This window comes from Patagioenas fasciata, chromosome 11 (assembly GCF_037038585.1).
Source record: "Patagioenas fasciata isolate bPatFas1 chromosome 11, bPatFas1.hap1, whole genome shotgun sequence".
Classification (NCBI taxonomy): domain Eukaryota; kingdom Metazoa; phylum Chordata; class Aves; order Columbiformes; family Columbidae; genus Patagioenas; species Patagioenas fasciata.
The window spans coordinates 16,353,022-16,377,276 of NC_092530.1; positions in this window are offsets into that span (position 1 = coordinate 16,353,022).

A 24,255-nucleotide genomic window follows, 5' to 3' on the forward strand; every position below is an offset into this window, starting at 1 on the left:
TTTCTGAAATATTGTGCACTGAAGGAAATGAATTTATATGATCATTCGAGTCACAGCAATACTAGCTCAAAACATAATTTTTACTGTTCAGACTTTGCTCTTCTTCCCTACCCCACAAAGGAGTCTCCATAAACATAAAGCAATTATTCTAGATACTTCTTATCAAAGTGGAGCTTTTACTTTTATCCAGGTTATCTGTTTTGTTCTATCTCTGCCAACACAGTAGAAAAGCTTGAAACTTTGTTGTTGTTCATACCATTCTGGGTCTTTTAATGCCACTTTTTTTTTTTTTCCTCTAAAAAAAAAAAAATCTCTTTTAAACACTTATTTTCAAGTACAACCAAACAAAAATATTTGAAACCCAGAATGGAACCAGTAGCCCATTTATTAATGCACAGGCAAGAATGAAAGTATGTTGACATGATTTAAAATAAATTAATATTCATAAAAATTGACATAACATTAGATAATTAATACAATTACATCATATGAAAAAGACAACGAAAGAATATTTTTAGGTTACAGGGGTATTTAGAAGAGCTCATTTGCAGTATTCAGTGGATGTGGGATTATGATTTCCTTCAGGTTTGAAAATGGATCTCTGTGTCTGTTGAGAAAATGTATTAGTAAGGCACACTGAGAAAACATAAAACATATTCATTGATATTTTATGATAGAAAACATACACATATACCTTGGTTATTTTTGATAGAAGATTCATTGGATAATTTAATAAGTTGAGTAATCAGCTGTGACACACAAGTATTTTCAGGCAGTGTCTTGTTACTGGTTATTTTATTAATGAAATATGTTGGAATAGAACTATTATTTTTTCAAAAATTTGGAAGTCTTCCTGGCTTACCAACATTTTTTGTCCTTAAGTTTGCCAGAAATTTAGACAACCAACTTTATGGCAAGCTGATCACAATTATCAAATCAAAGAAAATGTTTTCTTTCATTTAATTTTTTATACTTGTCATGTTTCATCAATTACATCAAATTCTGGCTCCAGTTACCATGTCATCACTATAATATGAGTCAAGTATCACTGTACAGGAGTCAAAGCTGTTACAGCAATGTAAAATTATCAGAAAAAGAAGAGAATTGCACCCCTCGTATTAACATTTCATAATGGTTTAACGTAAATCAGAAGGATGTTTAACATTTTCAAAGTTTTATTCTGTCCATTAGAAAACATCTTTTGCTGTTACAGAGTCACAAAGCTGAAGTCAGGAGGGGTTTATTTGTTCACTCACAGTCAAGGCAAAGCTGAGCAATACTAAAAAGGAAAATATCTTCTTTCAGACATTTAAATTGTATAGTGCCGTGATGGGGCACACAGCATATCTTGCTTCTCATTACTTGAAAAATTGTTTACTATCTATTTGTACTAATGGGAGCTATAAAGTTCAGTACTTGTGAATAACATCCCTGTGTGACACACTTTTCTGGAAAAAGAATCCAATGTTTATCTGGCTTTCTGAGGAGAGCGGACAGAGATATTCTGTCACACTCCCCGTGTAGACCATGAGGGTCTTCAGAATCTGATGTATCTACCAGCACATCTTTTTCTATCCATCATCCCCTTCTTTTGCTCTTACACTCAGATTTAATTTTATTCCAGTCATCGTAGTTGTATGGTTTACTTTTGTCTGAATTTAGAGCTCATTGAAGTGTATGTGCATGCTCTTTTTGTTTTTCTTTTCTAAGTGTTGGATACTGGCAGTGCTGTCCTAATTTGAGTTTTTGTGGGCATGGCTGCTATATAAATGATGTAGGCCTTTAACACGGATAGAAATTTGTATTCTTTACACTTTTACAATAAGCATTTTATCATAAATATAAATATGCAGTACTGTTTTCTAAATGAATTAGCAATCTTAGGTCAGTTACATGGTGCTGTATATTTCATTTGATGACAGAAGACTTAATCTTGCCATAGGGAAGAATAATCCTAATTTCAATTTTTTGCTAGCCGAATCTCTCCTTTTTGTGACAGTGGGCTCCCTCTCTTTGGTTTCCAGACTTGTATAGACTCTGGAGGTCGTCAGGCCCCTCTCAGTCTGATAGACTAAAACTAAAAGCTTTTTATTAAATGTTTAAGAATAAAATTTACCTTTTCCCATATTACTTGAAAAAAATGATATTTTACAGGGCTTAAAGACAAAACCAAAGTCCCCAAAACTTCAAAACCAACATTATTTCCTCATGGTAAAGCAGGATTTGTCATGCAAAAAAATATTCAGATAAAGAAAAATTGCTACACTACAGTATTTAAAATAGCTGCAAATCTGATCCACTACATTAAATAGACAAGCCATCAGTTGCAGACATGGTGCTTCTTAGTGTATACTGGGCACTGGAATTCATGCAGGTCTGTGTACAAAAGAATATGGTCATTATACTAATTGCCTGTCTCCATTTATCTTATTTTCAGAAGAGTTTAAAGGAAAGTACTACATTATTTATTTATATCTAACTTCAGAATGTTTTTTACAAGACATTGAGTGTCAGGAGAAAACAACAGTGAACAATAAAAGGCAGTTTGCTGTGAAATTACATTTATGTTAAACCATATATATACTGACTTCAAAGGCAATGTCTGTCCTTTTGAAGGTATTTGCTGTCCTATAATTTCAAGTTTACAGATGTGCAACATCTGTAATAATGATATCAAAGACAAATCCTTAGCTCAGTACATTAAAAATGAATAACTACTGGTTTGTTTTTTAAAGAAAAAATGTTTTCTAAAGAAAATTATAATTATCTGTGATGTTGTAAAAATGAAAAAAAAAAAAAAAAACAAAACTTGAAGCAGTGGTTGCAACTGCTTCCATAGTTTTAATGGTCTGAAATAATAAAGCTACAGCTGTAAAAATGCCGAATATTTCCAAAAAAAATGGAAAATTGTGATTCCTGCCAAAATAAAACTTTGGTCTCACTTGACTTTAAAAATTTCTGTGCATGGGAAATTCTCTGTCAAGTACATTAAATTCTGAACACAGAGCACTCAAGTACTGCATCTGAAAGTTAGCAAATCACGCGTCAGCCCTTAGTTGTTCACAGAATGTTACAGAGACATTATGCCATATTAGACTGCCTTATTTATTTAAGAAAAACATACAGCCATCAAGGTGGCTTCAAAAATTAGGCAGGGCTTTAAAATTGCTAGAAGGGAACATTGCCTGGAAGGGGGAGTATGGAGGTAATACTGAAAAAAAATCCATACATGACTTTTTAGCTGGCTACCCTAATAGAGTTTTTACAGGTAATAAAAAAAACTACAAAAATATGTACATCCATGCTTCCATCCAACTGTTCATTGTAGTGAACAGTTTTGTCGTACTACTAACATAAATAGTGCTCTCATGATGTTTTTTTCCTCTGTCTTCGATCACAACTATTGCTTGAAATCAGTACATTAAGCACTTCAGCACTTATGGTTCCAAAATACATCATGTGCTAGTCTGGGCGTGCAGGACTCCTGGGGCATCTGGGTTCATCTAGACTGTTACCTTTGGTTGTCACACAAAGGATAGACCCTCTTCCAAAATCTGGCTGAGTCCGAATACTTAGGCACAACTGTTCATTACCATAGTTGCATCTGCGAGGATTTTTTTTCATGTAAGTTTTTTTGGATTAGTTTCAGGTGGAGGGATGATAGGAATATCCTTTCCTCCTTTTGTAGAATATTGTGGATTTTGTTTCCCTTAAAACTAGGGTTTTACAGAATTTACTTGTATTAGCAAGCATTTTTCTGGAAGCTTATGCATTTAACTGGCACATAGACTGTGAACTGCCATGCTTGACATAGGACAGTCACAGTATCTTTACACTATTAAATACTTAATAACAAGGAGTTACAGGGTAAAGGTGGGGCTCTGATAAGGTCCAGTTGGCTGGTGCTGAACTGGTGGTTGTCTTTGTCACAAGGACTTTTCTCTATCAAAACCTGGGGCAGTGAAGGTAGGGATCCAGAACCACTGGCACTTGAACAGCTCTGCAGAGGAGACTTGGTGGCAGGCTTTACACTTTGGGGAGTATCTGCATGGATTGGACTTCTCCCCTTTACAGTAAACATAGCGATATGCTTTGAGTACAGATCCATATCTAGGCCACAGATACTGGAATTAGAAAGGTAAAAGAGGGAAAGTTCTTCCCCTGTGGGTAGTACGTGTGTGGTGACACGTGCAAGTGCCGTCCAATCTCATTTTTGTGCCAGGCTGTCAGTCATGAGGCTTTTTATCACTGTCTAGTGATGCTTTAGGTATTTGTCACAAAAACAGAAGCATAAGATGCCTAGTTTAAAAACTGCACTAATGATCTTTTTTATAGGTATAGCTATAAAGTGATCTTTTTATTTGTGATTTAGTGAAAAAAAAAAAAAGGAGGTAGGAGAGTTTTTGCTGCCTTCAAGTTTGTTTTTCTAGCTTGACTAGTTTAAGTATTTTCAGATTTTACAGTTATTAAGAGAATGTTTACAACCAATGAAGGTATATTATTAATCTTTCTTTTAATTATAAGTAGAGATCTTATCATGTTTGACACCTGAGAAATTCTGGATTAGAATTCACCCTGATTCTGAATAGGTAGCGAACAATATTTCTTAACGACATTTAGCAATTATTAAAAAAACCTCTCTGTGCCTTTGACATTTTTGACACTGCCAATCAAAATTTGTCTTCCCTTTGGGCATGTCTTATGAGCTGCTCAGATTCAGAATAATTTATAATGAGTAAATCAAACAATTCTCTAACATGTTAATGGCCTTAATTTCCTCCTTCTCCTCAAGGTCTAAAGATTTGATTGCTGTGTTGAGAATATAAAAGAGAACATTATAAATTGAAACCTGTCAGAGACAGAATGAGAAAAGTGCTGATATAAAAGATGTTAAAGGTGCATAAAAGTGGAAGGCTTCTGTCTCTTCTTCATACCATGCCTAGGAAATGTCTTCTCGATTAATATCATAGTAAATACTATTTATTTACATGAAATGTACACTATATTGCACTGAATCAAAGAAAGAAAAAATATAACAGGCATGCTGCATTCTACTGTTTCTGGAATAATTTCTTTTGTTGTGAAGCTGTAAAGGTATTTTCTTGCATTTTTGTGTGTGAGGAAAACAGATGATCCAAAGGAAAATTATGAAAAAATTAATCTGTATCCTAGTAGTATGCAGGGTTTAGTTACAGCTCATAATATAGGCAGTATATCAGTGAAAATAAAACTGGTGTGTAAAAAGAATCATATTATGGAATTTTTTCCAATAATTTTGTATTTGTTACATTTTGCAACAGAGGCGTTTATGGTACTCATCACTTTAATTTTACTTTTTGCATCAGCAGAATATGACTTCAATTCCGAGTTGGAAGGCACTCTGGAGGTCATTTTTTCCAACTTTTTGCCCCTCACACACCTCACAGCAGGGCAAATTGAGTCAGGTTACTCCAGCAAGATTTGATGTCTCGAGGGAGGGCAGTTCTCAGCATCTTTGGTTCACATGCCAGTTTTTGAAAACCCTCACGGTAGAAAAAAAATAAAAATCATAATATCTAATCAGAATCTCCTGTGCTCAGAATTTCCTGTTGCCTTTGTACTTTTGCTTGTCACTGTTGAGGGCACCATTATACTAAATGCTCTACAAGTGTGGAACTAAAGGATGGGTGGTTTGTGTCCCAATAAACTTGTAAGCTAAAGGAGAGAGGTGGCAGTACCTGGCAATGTTATAATATTTGGTTGGTGCAACATGTAGCGTCATTGCCATATCAGTAGCCTAATTGTTGTCGAGTGTTTTACACAGTAAGGAAAAAATAAAGGAAAAATCATTAGAGGTACCTGCATGAGTCTGTCACAAACATTCAGAGTAGATTACATATGAAAACATGTGAACACATTTGACTGGAAATGTAGTAGTGGAGCAATTCAGTAAGAGGAATAAGCATGTCAGAAGTGAGTGGTAGAATGGGGAGCTGACCTTGAAAATTCAAGCAAACAATAAGCAGTTTTGGAAAGCAGAAGAAAGGATGATTGTAAACTAAGGCCAAGAGGTTAATGATATAAGCAGATTAACAGGCCAGAAAATTATCTTTGTAGAAATATTCTTAGTGAAAAAGACAAAGGATGGCTCAGCCCTCAAAATGTTAACAGCCTGGTCACCTTAACGTTGGAAAAAACAAGTGCTTGATGAATTTGAAGGGACAATCTCCGCAATTTTTTATTTAGAGTGGAAGCATTGGGAGAAAGAAATATGTGAAAGATTATGATGGAGTTGTGTGTATTAATGTATTATGGTGACAATACTCGTACACTACCTTTTGAGATGAGTATAAGATCAGCTACATTTACTGCAAATAGCAGGAAAATAAATGCATGTGTCAAAAATTGAAAGTACTTCTGTACTTGATATTCCATTCAGTGATTAACATATACTTTTATTCATCTCTGTATTATATCTCATGTTTTAAACATAGTTTACAAGTTATTGGATAAAAAAAAAATTATATATATATATATATACACACACCAATTTATATATTCTGCATTGTGAGTGAAGATTTCTTTAAAATCTACATTTAACTAGGCAGATGCTTCTTGGTGTCTGTCTAATTCTATGATTCCAATATCATTTATGAAAACACTTGGTTTTTGTCTATTTCCCTAAATTACCCTTGTCAAAACCTGTACTGATAAGGGTCAGAACTTGAATCCCCATTGTGAATATGTTCCCCATAAATTCTTTTTACTGACATTTCAAATAATCACAAAATAAACACAAGTTTAGTTAACATTTATGATTTTTACATGTTTGATGTGAAAAAAAAAAAATCTGTGATTCATGTACTTCTCTCACTGCCCCAATGGTAACAACACAGTTATCTTCATAAGATCCTTTTTGTTATTGCATCGTAGGAAATAGCCTGGATATATTTTTATTCCAAAATTTCCTCTTTCTTTCCTGAGACCATTTAAAGAAAGTGGAATATTTACATAGCTCTTATTATGAGACATGTTTTTAACTGTTTTTCAATTAAAGTAATAAAAGTGTGTTCAAGGTAAATCAAAAGAAGCTGTTAGATATTTTGGATAATAAAATTCTCCTTCAGCAGGGTGTTTATGTTGCTGAGATTTTATTTTTCAGTTTACTGTTCTAAAATTAATTTGTTTCAATTTTCAAAAAGGTTCTTCAGCATTCAATTTTGCTGACTCGAAGCCAGCCTGCTTCTTGCATCTGTGATAAGCAATTAAAACATTTATACCAAATACTTTCTGAAATATTGAAAAATGAAACACGGGAGAATAAAACAAAGTCTGCTTCTAGCATGGATGGGATAAGAACTACCTTAATGACAATTTAAATTTGGAATATTAAGAAATATGTTTTATTAAAATCCAAAAATAGATTAATCTGACTTAAGTTCAAGAGGAAAAGATGTCAAATGAATGCTATCCTATTTCATATTTACATATAAGACATATAAAATTTTGAGTTGATAGACTTGGAGAAAACATTTTGGGGCTTTAGTCCTACTGTTGTTTTTGATACTAGAGGGAATTGTACAAGCATGCCCTATTTAGAAACAGTTTTGTGAGTAGCAAAGCTCATGACACTTGGTCTCTCACAATTCAATTTTTTACCAGCTATGACTGCAGTTTTGCCCCCATTTGAAATATTCATCCCTTTTCTCTCTCTCTGTTCTGTGTTGATACTCTAGCATTTCAAAAGCCTGGCCTTAACCTTTTCCAAGGGAGATACAAATAGTGCTCACCTTCCTTATTAGGGTACCTACTTCAGTGAAGCAAATAGGAATTTAGTGTCTTTGAAAGCGTGGCTACATCAATTTTTGTTGCAACTGACCTACACATGGAGAAATATGTAGGCGAAGTAGAATGCTTGTGTACGTGCACTCACACAGAGTGAAACATTGCAGGCATCATTTTAATTTTTATTTATTGTATAATACACTGGGTTTTCTAATATCCCCCTAAAAATTAAAAGTTAGTGCAATAGGCAAAAAATGCTTAAGAAAAAGAACCTATAAGTTCTCCATGATTCAAGTGTCAAATATTCTTTGTAATTAGCTGGATATATTGAGGTTAATATTTCTACAACATGCCAAACATACAACACTTTGTAGGATTTTAATAACATGTTACTGAGATTGTTTCAAAAAACTCAGCAAGGCTATTATGATTTAAAGCTGAGGGATTTTTCTAGGTTAGAATCTGGGCCACATATAATTCACCTTTGACTTTAACAAAGACAAATGGCTGTGCGTAAACCCAACTTCTTCCAGGAACTGCCTAAATAGGAATGAATAATTACCTTGTATAAAATAGAAGAATCAGTCTTTAAACTAGTTGATTTTCATAGGGTAGTTATTGCTAATTCTAAAATGCATCTTCTTCCCTCAAGCTCTTTGAAGAACTTGCATGTGTAAAGTTCTTGTGTGTTACCACTTAAGTCTCATAGTTCCAACACAAGTTGATTCATGTATATATCTTCATGATCTAATTAACCTCTGCCATGTTCCTCCTCTTTTTAAACTCTTTTAATGGTGTTATCTTAATGTAAGAAAGGTTGCTCCAAAGTGTTTTGTGAATTTGATGTGCAAGCATTTTTGAATAAACTGGCATCTGATTCAGGAGTTTGCCAGTCATGGAGATGAGTCTGGTGGGACCAGAGATTACCTTTCTAGATAATTCTCACAAGTTCTCTAAGAATCTCAAACTTCTTCCCATTAAAACATTTCCATGCCAGAGAGATAAAAGTTGAACTTGAAACATGAATGAGAACCTTCAAAGAAACTTTTCCAGACTTAATATAAATTATCATTGACATAGAGGGGCAGCAAGAAGAGAGGGGAAGAGAGGTTTCTGCATGCAAAAATGTGGCACAGCTTGGAGTTGTGAAGTCATGGGAGTATTATCATGCTAGCAGCACCATCTTTGAAGTAAAAGACATTACATTGTGTGAGTCTTTACTGGTTTAATGCTTTTTCATCATGAGAACATATAGAGATTACCAACTCAAGTCCTGTTTCCTCTTTTGTTTCGGCAAGGCTCCTTTACCAGTGCTTGTCAGAGACCAGGTTCCAGGTTTGCTGTACTCTGCTTTATATGATGGTACTTATAAGTCTTGTAACGAGGACAGAGCAAGTCAGAATATTGCATTAAGTGGGCACTACAGTGCAGCTATTACAAAGGAGAAGTTGCTTTAGTAGAAATCTATGCAGAGTCTCATATGAAGTTATTATATTGCCATTACAGTGTCAAAGCAATTGCTAAGCTAGTCCATGGAGACCACATTATTATGTCATGATAGGAGATTACGCCTTAGCACTAAATGGCTTCAGAATTAGTCTACAGAGACCTAATTATATTACCATTGCTGCTTGAGAGGATTGTTTAACAGTAAAGTGCTTTCTGTGGAAGCTCTCTTACAATAACAAAACAAAACAAAATAATGGCAGCATATTTTCTGCTAAAAAAAAAAAAAGTCAAAATCAATTATCATGTCAGATTAAAGCATAAATGCACAGTAAATACTGAATTTACAGTCAACCTAACTTAACTCTGACTTCCTGTAAATAAAATATGCAAATAAATAACAGTTGTATTTAAATTCCTAGAGCAAATAATTTTTTGATTGTGAAAACTCTTTTTATTCATACACTATTACAATAATTCTTAACAGTCAATTTTATATGATTGGTTTCTCAAGAACTGGGTCCTGTTACAAACTATGTAATGCATCCACTGTTCTTAAACAGAATTTTTGATTGAAGTGTTAAGTGGTCAGTAGCAGTTAAAAGTATGAATTTATGCATAGTTCTAAGTATGTATCTATTACCAAACTGAATTTAATATATATTTTTTATGTTCATCCAGATAAAGAACAAAGTTATTGCTATGAAAATTAGCTTAAGAGCTTAATATTGATAACAATTCACATTAAACTTTTTCCAAGACAGAGGGCAAACCAAAGATGAGATCAATTTCTGCAAATGTTTATTTAGAGTGCCTCTCAGACTATGAAGATGTTATTCATTACCTCTTCTGTAGATGCAGTGTCTCCTTTAAACTGGTATAGAAAATCAATGCTTTGAGCATGAGAAAAAACACTCTCCTCTATAAATCACAGGTATATAAATTTAATACAGAAACAATGAAAACAAAACAAATATTTCTTTGCTGGTTTTAGTTAATAAAGGAAAAGTGTAAAGGTTTTATAGAATAACACGAGCATGATCACAATTCAGATTATCTGCAAGAAAAAAAATGTAGAATTAAATTGATTAAATATTCATATTCAGGCAATTGCTTGTAAAAAATATCAATTAATATACATGTATGTTTAAACATGTTTCAGTTTATAAATACTTGTTTTTATGTGTATATGTATGCGTTGGATGAGTTGTAGAAATCTTCTGTCTCTTAAGTCTTCATCAGCTAAATGGAGGAAGCTGGAATGAGGCAAGATTAGTTCTATAAATTGAAGAGCTGGAGATAATTGGTTGGAGTTAATAAAGCTGGGGTTTAGAGAACAGTTAAGGGAATATAATCCTCATCAAGTAATCAATCAACTTTAGCACATACAGTGCTAATTCTGTCTAATGTATCTGTTTTGGTATTTCTAATGTATCTATCACTGTAGTAGCTAGATACCATGTGTCAGATTTAGTAAGCCTCATTAAACATAGTATAAAACTTAAATTCAAAATAAGGCAATAACCTATTTCTATGATACAGAAATTCAGTAATGAAGGTTTAAACTAAAGAAGTTCTTTGTTCAGTTATTATACATTAAATGTGTATAGTTCCATGACTTGTTCAGATACTGAAATGTGTATTTATTTGTTTATTCACTTATGGTAGTTTGAAAAGTGAGATGAACCAAATAATCTGTGATCTGTAAAAGTAATTGTTAAGGCATAGACAAGTATGGATTTTGCAAATGTAGAGCTCTGTTCAATGTAAGGTAATGATGTTTATGTAAAACAAGAAGAAAAGCTGTATGTTTAAGGATGGAATAGTAAGGAAGGAGGTGTTGGGAAGGACACATTCTTACCTCATGTGGGAAATCAACATTGCTAGTGAGTAACAGCAAAATCACTGTTATGTAATGACATGCAAGATATCACATAATGGCAATGTAAAGACTAAACTCTTCTTCTTAAAGGAATATGGATGGAATAATATAATTTTAATTTTTAAAAAGTAACCCTGGATAAAAATATTGGAAAATGTCCTTTAGGGAAAAATTTGGGAATGATCAAGGAGCGACTTTAGAAAAAGAGTCCCTCCTTTAGCCTACTTGCCGCAGTGTACTCAGAATTTCAAGGAATGAAGATAACTTCCATTCTCATTTAAAATAATGTCCTGGAAAGGGGAAAAAAATACCCCTAAGAATCACTTGACATCATTTGCATAGGATAGAACTATCAAAACTGCTGGATTATTAAAAACATTTAGATACACAAATGCTAATTTTTACAAAGAATCTCTCCCCCACCATATTTTTCTTCTTCCCTTCCAGCCAATTACCTATAAATTGAGTTAGTACATCCTCATGATGCATATGCTGTCGTTTAAAACACGCACAGAATCACAGAATGTCAGGGATTGGAAGGGACCTCGAAAGCTCATCCAGTTCAATCCCCCTGCCGGAGCAGGAACACCCAGATGAGGTTACACAAGAAGGCGTCCAGGTGGGTTTTGAATGTCTCCAGAGTAGGAGTCTCCACAACCTCCCTGGGCAGCCTGGTCCAGTGTTCTGTCACCCTTACTGAGAAGAAGTTTCTTCTCAAATTTAAGTGGAATCTTTTGTGTTCCAGTTTGAACCCATTACCCCTTGTCCTACGATTGACTGTCACCGAGAAGAGCCTGGCCCCATAGTCGTGACACTCACCCTTTACATATTTGTAAACATTAATGAGGTCACCCTTCAGTCTCCTCCAAGCTAAAGAGCCCCAGCTCCCTCAGCCTTTCTTCATATGGGACATGCTCCACTCCCTTAATCATCTTTGTTGCCCTGCACTGGACTCTCTCCTGCAGTTCCCTGTCCTCATCCATAGAAAGAATGAGAAATGTTAGCTTTTTACAGCCTCCTCACTTTCACAGTTAAATATTGCACTTTACTCACTTATTCATCATTTGACCCAACTTAACCATCATTTGACCCTCAGATCATACAAGAAGTAGGTATCTGTGCTTTGCTGCTAATACACCTGTAAGATATAGACCTATATGGTATAGGTGGCTGGTATTTTCCACGTTTGCAGTTTCTCTTTCCAGTACCTTTATTTTTGCACTCTAATAGGATATTATTTCATGTTAGATGTGAATGTACTCTAATCAGTAATTTTTCAATTGGAAAATCTTAATTATGAAAACAAGGATTTGGCCACTAAATACTAATTTCTGCACAGGATGTTGTAGGATTGGTACCTCGTAGATCCACAGGACAGCTTTTAGAAATCCGAACTATAAAATACAACTTTCTTATTCCTTTTAAAACATGACACTATACACTTTGATATAATTGCGTAGTATAATTAGATTTTGCCCTAGTGTAGCATCTGTTCACTTTGAAAAATGTACGGAACACTCCAAACTACTTAGCAAAGTCTTCTCTGGGGTCAGTGAGAGATATACTGCATTCATTTTAACGTACCTTTTCCAAAATTACTATATTACAAGAACTGCGTATCTGATGTGAATGCTGTCCAAACTCTTCAGGGACTGAAAATACTATTTCGGTATCTATAATGTTGATGAAGTCAGATATAGGATCTCTTGAAAGCCAAAGAGAAGTTTTTTATTTCCCCTTTTTAATGTATTATGGTTTTTTATTATTATTTGTTATTTCAGAATCTTTCATACCTGAATAAATGATATTAGAATGTAGAAGCTGTACAGACACAAAATTTGTAATTTGCTAGGGAATTTTCAACAATATTACCCTCAAAGTTTGATGTATTTTAATACATTGCTTTTAATACAAAACTCTAAATTTACCCATAAAAGTCTAATTTCTGCCTGATAAACTCTCATATTAGTTTCAGATAATTGCTTTTTAAGTCTTCTTGCATATATCTACTGTCAATTTTTTACAGCCCACTGAGCCATTCCAAATTATGTCTGGTTTGTCTTGCAAAACAAAAATGAGTGATTAAAGATGTGAAGTGTTTTTGTATCCAAACCTTTGTTCTTACTTTCTGTGTTATGAACAATTTTCATTTGACTGTATCTCACACATAACGTCTTCAAGAGTCATGTTGAAAAGACAAAGGACTAGCTGGGCATGCTGCGCTCTACGTTATGTAGTGTTTATATAATATGCTGTCTAATACTTAAGTGTCAGGTACGTTTCCAGATCCTGCTCTTTTCGATCCACGGGACGTGCAATAGCTGTGCTAATGTACATTTGGTTTCCAAATAGGCTAAGTGGTCTGCACCATGAATGTATGATGGGAGAATTTGCACTTATTCTTTTAGTAAAATTTCTAAAATTGTAAGCAAAAAATGTGTGCAATTTAACATTTTTATACTTCCATCAGCACAGCAGATGTAGATTATTACAACAGTTATAATACAAGTGACTGCAGATGGTCCAGATTCCGTTGTCTGTCCTAAAATACACTTTAGGGATCTTGTCACTTTATAGTGAGAATATTCTGTGATTTTATATCAGTTACTTAAACCTCAGCACACCCTGTTGTATGGTTTTTAAGTAATTTGGAAAATATTTTCCCTTCAAGATACTTAGGAACAAAATTAAAAAACAAACAAACAAAAAAATATATATATATTAAACTTCAGATTGTGGTTCAGATCATGCCTTGGTTTGTGATGAGATAAATGAATTTGTTTGATCTCTGACTCTTAACCTATATTATCTGATCCAGCATCAGTGTAATAAATGAGTTTTGTTGCCAGCCTCATATAAAGTGTGAAGGGAAATCTCAGAATTTATATGTATATACAAAGGCAGAAGCATCTGAGATTTCATTAACTACAAAAGTTAGCCAGACTAGCCAATTTGATATTTAATATTCTTTCTCTAGAGATAAGAATTGAAATGAGATTATAGTCCACTTATCTGAGATTATGTAATTTTATTAATTTTAGCATTATGTGCCCACATACAATTAAAGAAATCATAAAATTAATTATGATTCTGGATAATATAACAGTATTTTTCTAGTCTAACTGCTATGTGAGGTGGCATATTAAATTCATAATTAACAGAAAATTCTAAGTCAAAATACACTGATATTTCTTAATACAATCAAAACTGAATCCTTTATGTACAGTTTTCTGAGAGGTTATTTTTTGTTCTTGCCCATAGTGCTTGTTTGATTAGGGGGTGTCTTTGGGGGTGGGTTTCTTTTGAGAGAGACACTTCTTTTTTTTTCCAAAGAAGTAGATCGTTGCCTGTAGAAAATGTCCCTAGTTCGGAGGAATTTAAACACAACGTGGAGTCATGGTCAAAGAAGAATAGTAGGTTTAAGAGTAACTTCTAAAATGTTATGATAATTACTTCTTTAATCCTTCTATTTTAACAGTTTTCCTTGTTGCATATCTGCAAATATATGGCATTATTATCATAAACTACTCATAGTACTCCATGGGATACTGTTACTCCTTTAGAATGGAATAAATAATATAAATTTTAATGCTATTTTAACAAATGTTGTGATGTTTACCCATGTACATAATTGGCTACCACACTGGGAAAAGTGAGTATTAAGGAGGATAAAATATATTCCTACTAGAATTTTCATGACACAGAATTATTAGAGAATGCACAATTTTTTAGCTTTTCTAATTTGGCTTCCATTTCTAGCAGATGGCAAATCTTATTCTTTTGAATTCAATTATCCAAGTAGCTAATTAGAATTTTGAGATATTGAAAGTATAGGGACTTAATCATAAAATACTTCGGAGTAGCAAGTTTTTGCACAATGTGTTTATAGTATTATAGTTTGTCTTTGCAAAATGTACGCAAAGACAAGTATAAGCTGCCTCTAACTTAAGAAGTCCAGAGACATCTACTATAAGAATTATAGAATATTACTCTTTAGGGTTTTCATGAATAATGAGAAAATATCCACTATATGGAAAGAGCAATTTAGCTGAATAATCTTTACCATTTTTGGGGTAATTTTTAAACAAAATCTGAAATCAAGGTGTCCATCCATTCATTGTGTTCATCTGTGAGGAGCGGAAATACATATCAGTATAAATCATAAAATATTTGGTGAACATGAACACTTTTTGCACATCTTCTTAGATGGTTAAAATAGAAAAAACAGTGTTATCCTTTCTTGAAGTACTCTAATTGTTACCTCAGTAGCATTTCTGATATAGAAATCCTCAATGTAGGAAAAAATATTGGGTTCAGTATGATGATAAACCCTCAAGCAGTAAGAAAAATACGAGTGCACTAGTCTTTCCCTTAAATAAGAGACAAAATAGTTAAATGAGACATTTACTATTGAAAATGAAAATTATATTTATCTCATTGCATAAATACATGAGACACTTTCATTTGTGTTCATTGTCTGATGTGTTTTGAAAACAAAGATCAGATTCCAGAGGCATCTCACCAAGAAATTGGTAGCTTGGCACATCAATCAGTGACTGCGTAGGAGAAGGAGCATGATTTGCACACCTTCATTCTAACCATTTTTTCTGTGAGTGGATCTCGACTCTGCCTTGCAGACTTCTGCAACACTTTATTCACCTGCCGGACACTGATCTGTCCTTACAGGGCCATGAAGCAAAATTCTGATAGGTAGGGGGACTACAGCTTCCTACGCAGAGAGACAAATAGCCCAAGCAAGAATCCTGCAGCCATTTACTGACTTCTCCTGGCCAAATTGCCTTTCAAAGTTTCTCTGAAATAACTTAGGCAACAAAGTGCTGACGAAGGGTTGTCACGCCAGCAAACGTGTCAGAGACATGGGATCCCTTATATTCTTAATTAAAATAATTTGACTTCCTAAATGAAGATTTTATACCCTGTGTGCAACTGGAAATTAATAAAATACTTTCAAGAGGCTTTCAGAGCATCAGAGTTTGCAGGAAACAAGACTGATGTGCGCACATGGACATGTGAGCATATGTTTGTGTGTCCTAACTAGACAGGATTCATAGTGTGAACCTTTTCCAAGGCTTCTTCCAAAGGCAAATATGGCTAGCAGCCTCTTGAGATTTTCTCTGTCGAAAAAAAAAAAAAAGGAGAATCAGAATGCTGTGTTTGCCAGGTTTCTGAGATAAATTATTTGTGTTAGATCCAAGATCAAGATTTAAACAGATTGCAGCCTAATCTTTACTAAATAGAATTAAATTCTCTGTGGGTGCAAATTAAGTGCATTTGGTTGGAACATGATCTGTTGTCAACAAAAATGTTTGGTTTTATTTAACATAAATCTGCATGTGTATAATCTTGATCTTGGCAAATTATGACTGTAAAAGTAGGAAATATGGAAGTGGTAAATATTGGTTTTTAAAACCCACCATAAATCTCCATTATAAAAAAGCATTATTAAGAGCTAAGAAAATATGTAAGATAAATGAGAATTGTTCTTGATAAGAATAGCCAAATTCTTCATAAAAGCAAGGAATTAGAAAGGGTTTTGAGAAAATAGAGGGTAAACACATTTTTTCCTTTTTAATTCCAATACTTTTTTTCTTTATCAGCTTTTAACAAAAGCTAAAAATACAATACAAAGCCATCTTAGTGGGCAAGAACACTGATTACCAGAGGAAAATTTTACACCTGCTTAGACTACTCTGAATGGAAAATGCGTGAATAAACAAATATTTTAAATGAACTCTGTATTTATTTTGACAGGACACTTATAAGCATTTTTTTGTTTGGTCATAACACTATTTTAAATTGCCCATGTATATGCGGAGAATAGGTTTCTAGAACTCTTCCAATCTCATATTTTTCTATTTCGGATTAATTTATCAGTTATAATTTTGTCCCATGTCATTTTAGATAATATAACTGCTAATTTTTGTTTCCCTAATTTGTTTTGGTGGTCATTTGTGCTGTATTTCTACCTGAGTTTTGCTTATGTTTTTAATTAAAAATTTAAATAAATAAATAAATCAGAAACCTTGGCTTTTTGCTTATTCTGAAGTAATATCCATACAAAATAATGAAACAAATTGTGTTTACTTAATAAAAAGTGACACCGATTTTAATTACAGTTAGCCTTGTATGTGAGTTTGGCCAATGATTAGGTCCATAATTGCATTGCAATTTTGAACAGATTTTAGAAGTTTCTGAAACATATATTGTGATATTTGCCCATTCATCTCTCTTGTTATTCAGAAAAATCCTTTTATTTTTATTCTATTTATCTTCCTATGAAAGGAACTAGATTCTGCTGTGGTTTTACATTTCTTTTTTTTCTAACAGATACATGTCTGGCTTTTCTGTGAATTAATATGCAGACTGTGTAAGTTACTCACCTTGCATATGGTTCCTTTGCTCACACATTTCTTCCTCCCCTGCTTTTCCCCCATCTTGTTTTCTCCCAAGTACTCTCAAAGTCATCAGTTTCATGGATGTTAAAATAAACAGGGAAGGAATTCTAACATTCCCTAATGTTTTTCAGGAATTCAGCTTTCCACCATGAATTTGAACATTTTCCTCCTATTGTTTCCTTTCTAACAAAAAAGGTCAAGAAAGGGTCTCCTTGATATCCTTGATAGCAAGGACTTACAGATACATATATGTACACATAAGAGAGAAAGTGATTTTTCAGGAATCTGACTTGTATGAAAAAAAAGACCAAACCATACTTAGAAACAACTATATGCTGTTGCAAAGATACTGATATTTTTACTTATGTTTCATAAAATCTGAATTTAATCTGATTTTTAAGCAAGTGCCCCTCAAATAGACAAGATTATAAGGCTTCATGTTCCAGGGGAAAAAATGGGCAGTAGAAAGGCAGTAAGGTGTTAAGAAATTTCCTGGCTTTAATTGTTAGGAAAGCACATGACAATCACTACTGAAGGTCATGAGTCACTACTGAATTTTCTGATAGTTTTTATATACACAGCCTATGCCTATGAAGACCATATCTGTAACTAGACCGTACAAGAAAAGTGCATGTTTTTTTAAAAAATGAAGTTGTTTAGGATGCTGAAATAAGTTCAAATATAAAAAGTAGATTTAAACTAACACTTCGCTCTAATGAGTAGAAATCATGACAGGAGAATAAAGCATAAGAAAATATCCGTGGGGCATAAGTAAAGATGATTAGAAATATCATTAAAGCTAAAGCATCTGTTTGAATCCTTTGTGAGACACCCAATTCACCCACATGCACAAACAAATGAGGGCTCAGTTTACTAATACTGCAGTTTGAACACTAAATATAACATGCTTTGCATTTAAAGAACATACAGATTAAATATGAGATGCCTATAATACAAGGGAGCCTGCAGTAATGATACGCTGTAGATTTGAAGAACGTATGCGAACAGGCAGATGTCCAAAGCAAGCAAATGTTCATTACAGAAAATTTCACATCAGGCATCTCTTTTATATCACTGAAGTAAAATAGAGTATTTTAAAAGGTTTGTAGGGAAAATAACATTTATTAGCAAAGATCAGGAGAAAGGTGGCAGATGCCATCCTGATAATCTGTCAAAACAAAATCCAGCAGGCACGGGGCACCTGCATTCACTGGGGCAGAGCCCACCCGAGGTGGAGACAGAGCCCAGTGGTGCAGGAGAACATCTTCATTCTACTGGGAGAATTTGGGGGCTGCATGCACATACCCGCAAATGAAAACAAACCCAGGAAGGAAGTACAACTTCTGTCTGAATCATGTAGGTATTTAACGCACATACCTTTGCTTTCTTGGTCCAAGTAGAGTCCGGTTTAATCATTTTTGCAGAACATACATATGAAGCTCTACTCAAATCTGTAGTAGTATTTTCAGTCATTAGTATCCCAAATAGCACTGCCTTTTGCCATTAATATTTTCCACTCACATGGGATATCTATACAGACCCCAGTCCCTTATATGGCCAACTCTTGTCTAATTATCAGCTACTTTATTATTGATTTTTTTATTATTTCATTAATTTGGAATGGTACCTAAAAGATCATTTCAGAATGGGATTTTTCTGTGCCTTTTTCTATAGATGAATTTCCTGAAGTTAATTAAATAAAGATATAAAATCACATAGAAAAGTTTAAATTCTTTTCAAACTTAAAATGGAAGTCATTGAAAGGACAGAGGAGATCATCTATGGTCTCCTGGAAGTATTTAATTGAAAAAAAAAAAAAAAAAAGAATTCAACTTTCTTTAATGTAAATTCAGAAACTCAGCATTTTTCAATCAGTTTTAAATGTCCTTTAGAGGTCAAGGTACATGTCTGTCCTTAATTGTAGCTGATCAAGTAAATCAAGGCATTGAATACTTAGTGTATTCTGGTGGAACTGAAAACAGGTACAGGTTGGTTCAGAATAAGTTCACATACTTTTAGGGTATGTGTTCTTTTTTCTGTCCCTTTAAAAGCAGTTTCTAAAAAATGAAAACATTTGACCAGATTCCTACTCTTTAAAGATAAAAAGACTTCATCTGTGACTTATCTTTAAAAATATATGTTAATCCTTCAGATTTCCTGCACATGAATGACAATTCTCACAGCTAATGAAATGATACCTACAAAATTATTCTTAGGCATATTCTTTGCTGTGTAACAGCAAAACCAAAAGTGTTTCAGAATGCATTTACCCTGATTTTTGGATCTGCTGAAGTTCCTCTGCTGATGCATAATTCTAATAAGATCTGACCACAATTCTGTAAACTATTTTCAAAAGGTCAGCAAATTAATTATTCCCTTCCCCTAATGGTTTAACAATTTTGTAGCCTATGTTTTTGAAACATGATAAGAAAACAGAGGTGTTCTTGTGTGTAAATTCCCAACATCGTGGGTGGCCTATCATTCTAACACAAGCAAACAGTGGCATTTACTTAAGGTGTGGTATTACAGACTATCAAATTGATCAATCCTTCATACCCTATTCTTCAGTGAGGCACATTAATAGTTAATGTGATTGAAGTCTTGCATACAGTCAAAAGACATTTCTGTCTATGCTTTCAATCGTTAGCAGTTGCAGAACATACTTCAGAGCCCTGTACGTGTTCCACTTATGCCCTACAACTGGGATCTACCCTGCTATTGGGACTGCATTTCTTTAGTGATCAGTATTTGAACAACTGAGGATTGTGTTTATTTGGTTGGGGCTTCTAGTATTAATATGTGCTTGTACCTCCAGGCCTTCAGTGTCCTCATTTTCTGCTGGACCTTTTGGAAACCTCTGCTAAAGCTTCTGATTTTCTTCAATGACCTTTGACATCTGACTTCCCAATAACACAAAGTCATATTACAAAAGCTAGTCAGACTTACCCTAGGATCATTAAATAGTTATCTCTGCAAAGTAATAGTCCATTAAAATATACATTTACACATATGGCCATAAAATGTGTGGTAACTGCTTGGTTTTAGTATCTATTAGTTACACCAGTATGTTATCAAAATTGCCTTACAGCAGCATGACAAAATATTGTTCACAACTACAAGCAGACCACACAGCAGTTCAGATTTCTTGCTTCAGTAATTTTTCATTACTGTCATGTTAAGTCTTTTTTGCACACTGTATGTAATACCAGGATATGTGTTGATTATATTTTTCGCTAGTGCAAAGATGCGATTGGATGAGTTATGAAAATTTCCCATATGCTTTTTTACATTCCAGGCTTGGCTTCAGGTTCCTGCCAATCTTCTAACAGCAGAGACCAAACAACAGTCCCAGAAGCATCATGACTGAAAAATCGAAAGGGATACAAGTAGCTTTCTGTTTAGTTTCTGCAGTCTTGTGAAGTGTCACAGACCTTTGCACACATAATATGACTTTGGGCTAGTTTCTAACTGCATAAGACCTGACAAAAATTCAATCCGTAGCATTGCCTGTTCTGTGGGTAGAGAATTAAAATTTCCTAAACTGTCATTTTTTCAGTCATTAAAACGGACTTGAAAGAAATCGGATGAACAAAAGTAATCTTAGTGTTTATATAAGATGTTTTAATGGATCTTCAATAGTGGTGTCACTTCCAGGCATTCATGTAATAACTGCATGAAAATAAAAATAAACAATGCTAATAACCTTTGCAACAAGGACTATACTGTTACTTGTAGGACAGAATCCTGAAGGCTATAATAATTATGTTTAAGTGTTCCCAGAGTATTTATATGTGTTTCTTTCTAAAGGAACAGATTTTTGCCCCTAAGGCCCACTGAAGTTGCAATGATTTTAATTAGTGACACAGATAGCTTAATTCAACTTATTCTACATGTACTTTTAGGAATGTTTAAATCAGCGAACAGCTCTCCACAGTCAAGGAGCTGAAGGCATGTGTGTAGTGATATGGATTTAATAGAATAATTCTCTTAACTCAGACAGGGGACGCTGATTCTGGGGCAGATGTGATTAAAGTGTAGTCTATATCTTGAAAGCAACCACAGGTTGAGCCAGCTCAGGGTAAATGGCATTGATCAGATCTGATTGACTTGGGCAGGCATGATAGTTTGGGCTTTTTAGTCAAGATTCCCAACTGAACCAAGTTTCTCTAAGAGACTTAAATCAGATCTGTACGGCAATTTTCTCATGTCCTTCTGCAGGCTTCCTTTCAGTTTTTCAAGTCCTTTGTGAGAGACAGGGCTACGGATTTTTCAAGAGAGCTGTAATTCCCGTGTTACTGTATTTGCAGTTGCGTGACACTAAGCTATTTGTTTTGGTCCCTTCTTGCCCTATTTTACCTTATTCAAAATTCAGCTTTAAAAGTGTACATGAGCATCAGACAACAGACCCTGAGCAAGAAAAAACAACTGTGTTTCCCAAAGCATGACAGGATGGGTACGTCTGTCCTTACACCATTTTGTGGTTTGAGCGGCTTCTCTTACCCTATGTTCCTTACTCTTCTGACCTCTCCACCTCACCAGTGGAGCTTGCTAACACTTTCTGTGTTAAAGATATTTGATAAACGCTCATACAAAATTTATGACTTCAAATAGATCCTTCAGTATCAATCAGAAGGCCTTCCTGCCTTCCTCTTTCTGGGCTACAGCTTTCACATCCTAAAACAACCTACCTTAGGAACACTTATTCCAGGTACATCACAAAAAGTATTTCTGGTTTCAGACATTTGTATGCTTTCATACGCGTAAAGAGTGACTGTAAGTTAGTCAGTCAGTAAATAGAGGGAAAAAAACCCCAACTTTAAGTGTACAAGAGAATCTAGTTCAGGCCAGCCTTTCATAATTCTCTGGATGAATAACAATAGCTCCTGGACCTCAGTTACAGGTTTTAAGTATTATATGGTACACATCAGAAAAAATAAGTCTTTTCTTTACAAAGCTGAAAATATCACTGGAGTGATATGCAAGAACTATGAAGAAGTACCATTTATCTGGCAGTTTCAAGTTGGATTATTTTAGCAGGATTTCAGGACATCACTTGATGTAACAAGGCAATATAACGATCATTTACACAAACAGAAAAAATTTATTTGTGCTGTCTCCTGTTTGGTAATATTAACAGCCTGTAAATCACATTACAACATACAAATGTGAATGACTCGAGCAGAAATAGGGGTAGCTGCAATCTCAGTGGATTTGTTGTTTTTTGAATACTGATCAAAACTTAAACCTGTTATGGACTTCGAAGTTTTTGATTTTATAATGGAATGTTTAGTTTGTTATATTTCAAGGAAACATCATAATTGCTTTAAATTTTTATAGATTTGCTCCATATAGCTATAGCATATTAAACAGTAAAAGAATCTAGAGACATTGTTCTGAAGATCTCTATGTCTCTAAGATTGCTTTGTTTACTGGGATATCATAACACTGAAATAGTTTTGGCTATCAAAGTTGTATTATCATCAACAAGACAATTGAAATACATCCCAGGTCAGCATTTTGATTATGTTATCTAAATTCACAATTTACATTTCTGTTGGATTATTTCTTTTTTTTAATTACAGATTGGCTATTTTTTCACCTGGATGATTATATGGTTAGTACCTCTCATAATTATACTTAGGTGTATGAGACATTCTGAGAGAAGAACAAAGGATCTCCTATAATCTGGATAGGTTACACATCAGGTTTGTGTTTGTAAGCCATATTTTAAGTTGGATTAGTTTTCAGAGAGAGAGGAGAAAAAAAAAAAAAGAAAAAAAAAGAGATGCTTTGAAGTGTTTGGTTATGGTCCTTGTTCTTAAACAGATATGTGTCTTACTGTCACAAAGTTGATTAAAGTAAAGCTCAGCAAATGTCATTTCTGTCTCCGTGGTCCATGTTAAACAGACCGCTTTAAAATGTATGTGCTCAATTGTCAGTGGTATTAGCATCCTCCAAATCTCAGCTTCATGGGATTGAAGCTTGACAATACAGATTTTCTGAGTCTATCTACTTTGATAGTAGACAGTATTAACAACCTGTGATATGCCACTCCTGATAATACACAGAAAAGCCAAGCTGTGAAGTGATACAAATGTGCTCTGTATGTGTATGAACCTTAGAGCTGGGAAAAGTCACCACCTCTGAGAATTTCATATTGAGATCAGAGTTCAATCAGGTTCTTGGGATTTTGATCTCATTTGTATATGTCAGGCTTGGATCAGAACTAAAATGGGAATAATGGATTTTGAATTAGATCCACTAATCTACACACACTGTAAACTAGATTGAAGCCTTTGTGCTAAGGAGTTTTGATTTTTTAATTTTTTTTTAGTGACATAAATGTTCTAATTCTGACCTACATACTGCACTCATACCAATTCTCTCTCGTTTTCTCTACAATTCTTCTGAAATAATCTCAGGAGGATATAGGAGCAGGACATTTAAAAGAGTTTATGCACAATTATATTCTAATTAAAATAACTTAAACATGTATAGTTGTTAATATAATTGAAGGAAAATTCCAAAAATATCCTTTTAATCATTAGGGTGTGACTCCATAGACCTTTTCTGCATTGTAATAATTGAATGAGTTCATATTAATGTGTCACGTTTGTCAACAGACATTTTGTTCTTCTAAATTCCTTTCTTTTTGACCAGACTTTTATATTGAAGTAGTTTACAAACTTAAAACTAATTATTTTTTTAAAAAAAATCATAGAACAGCTTGGGTATGAAGAGACCTTA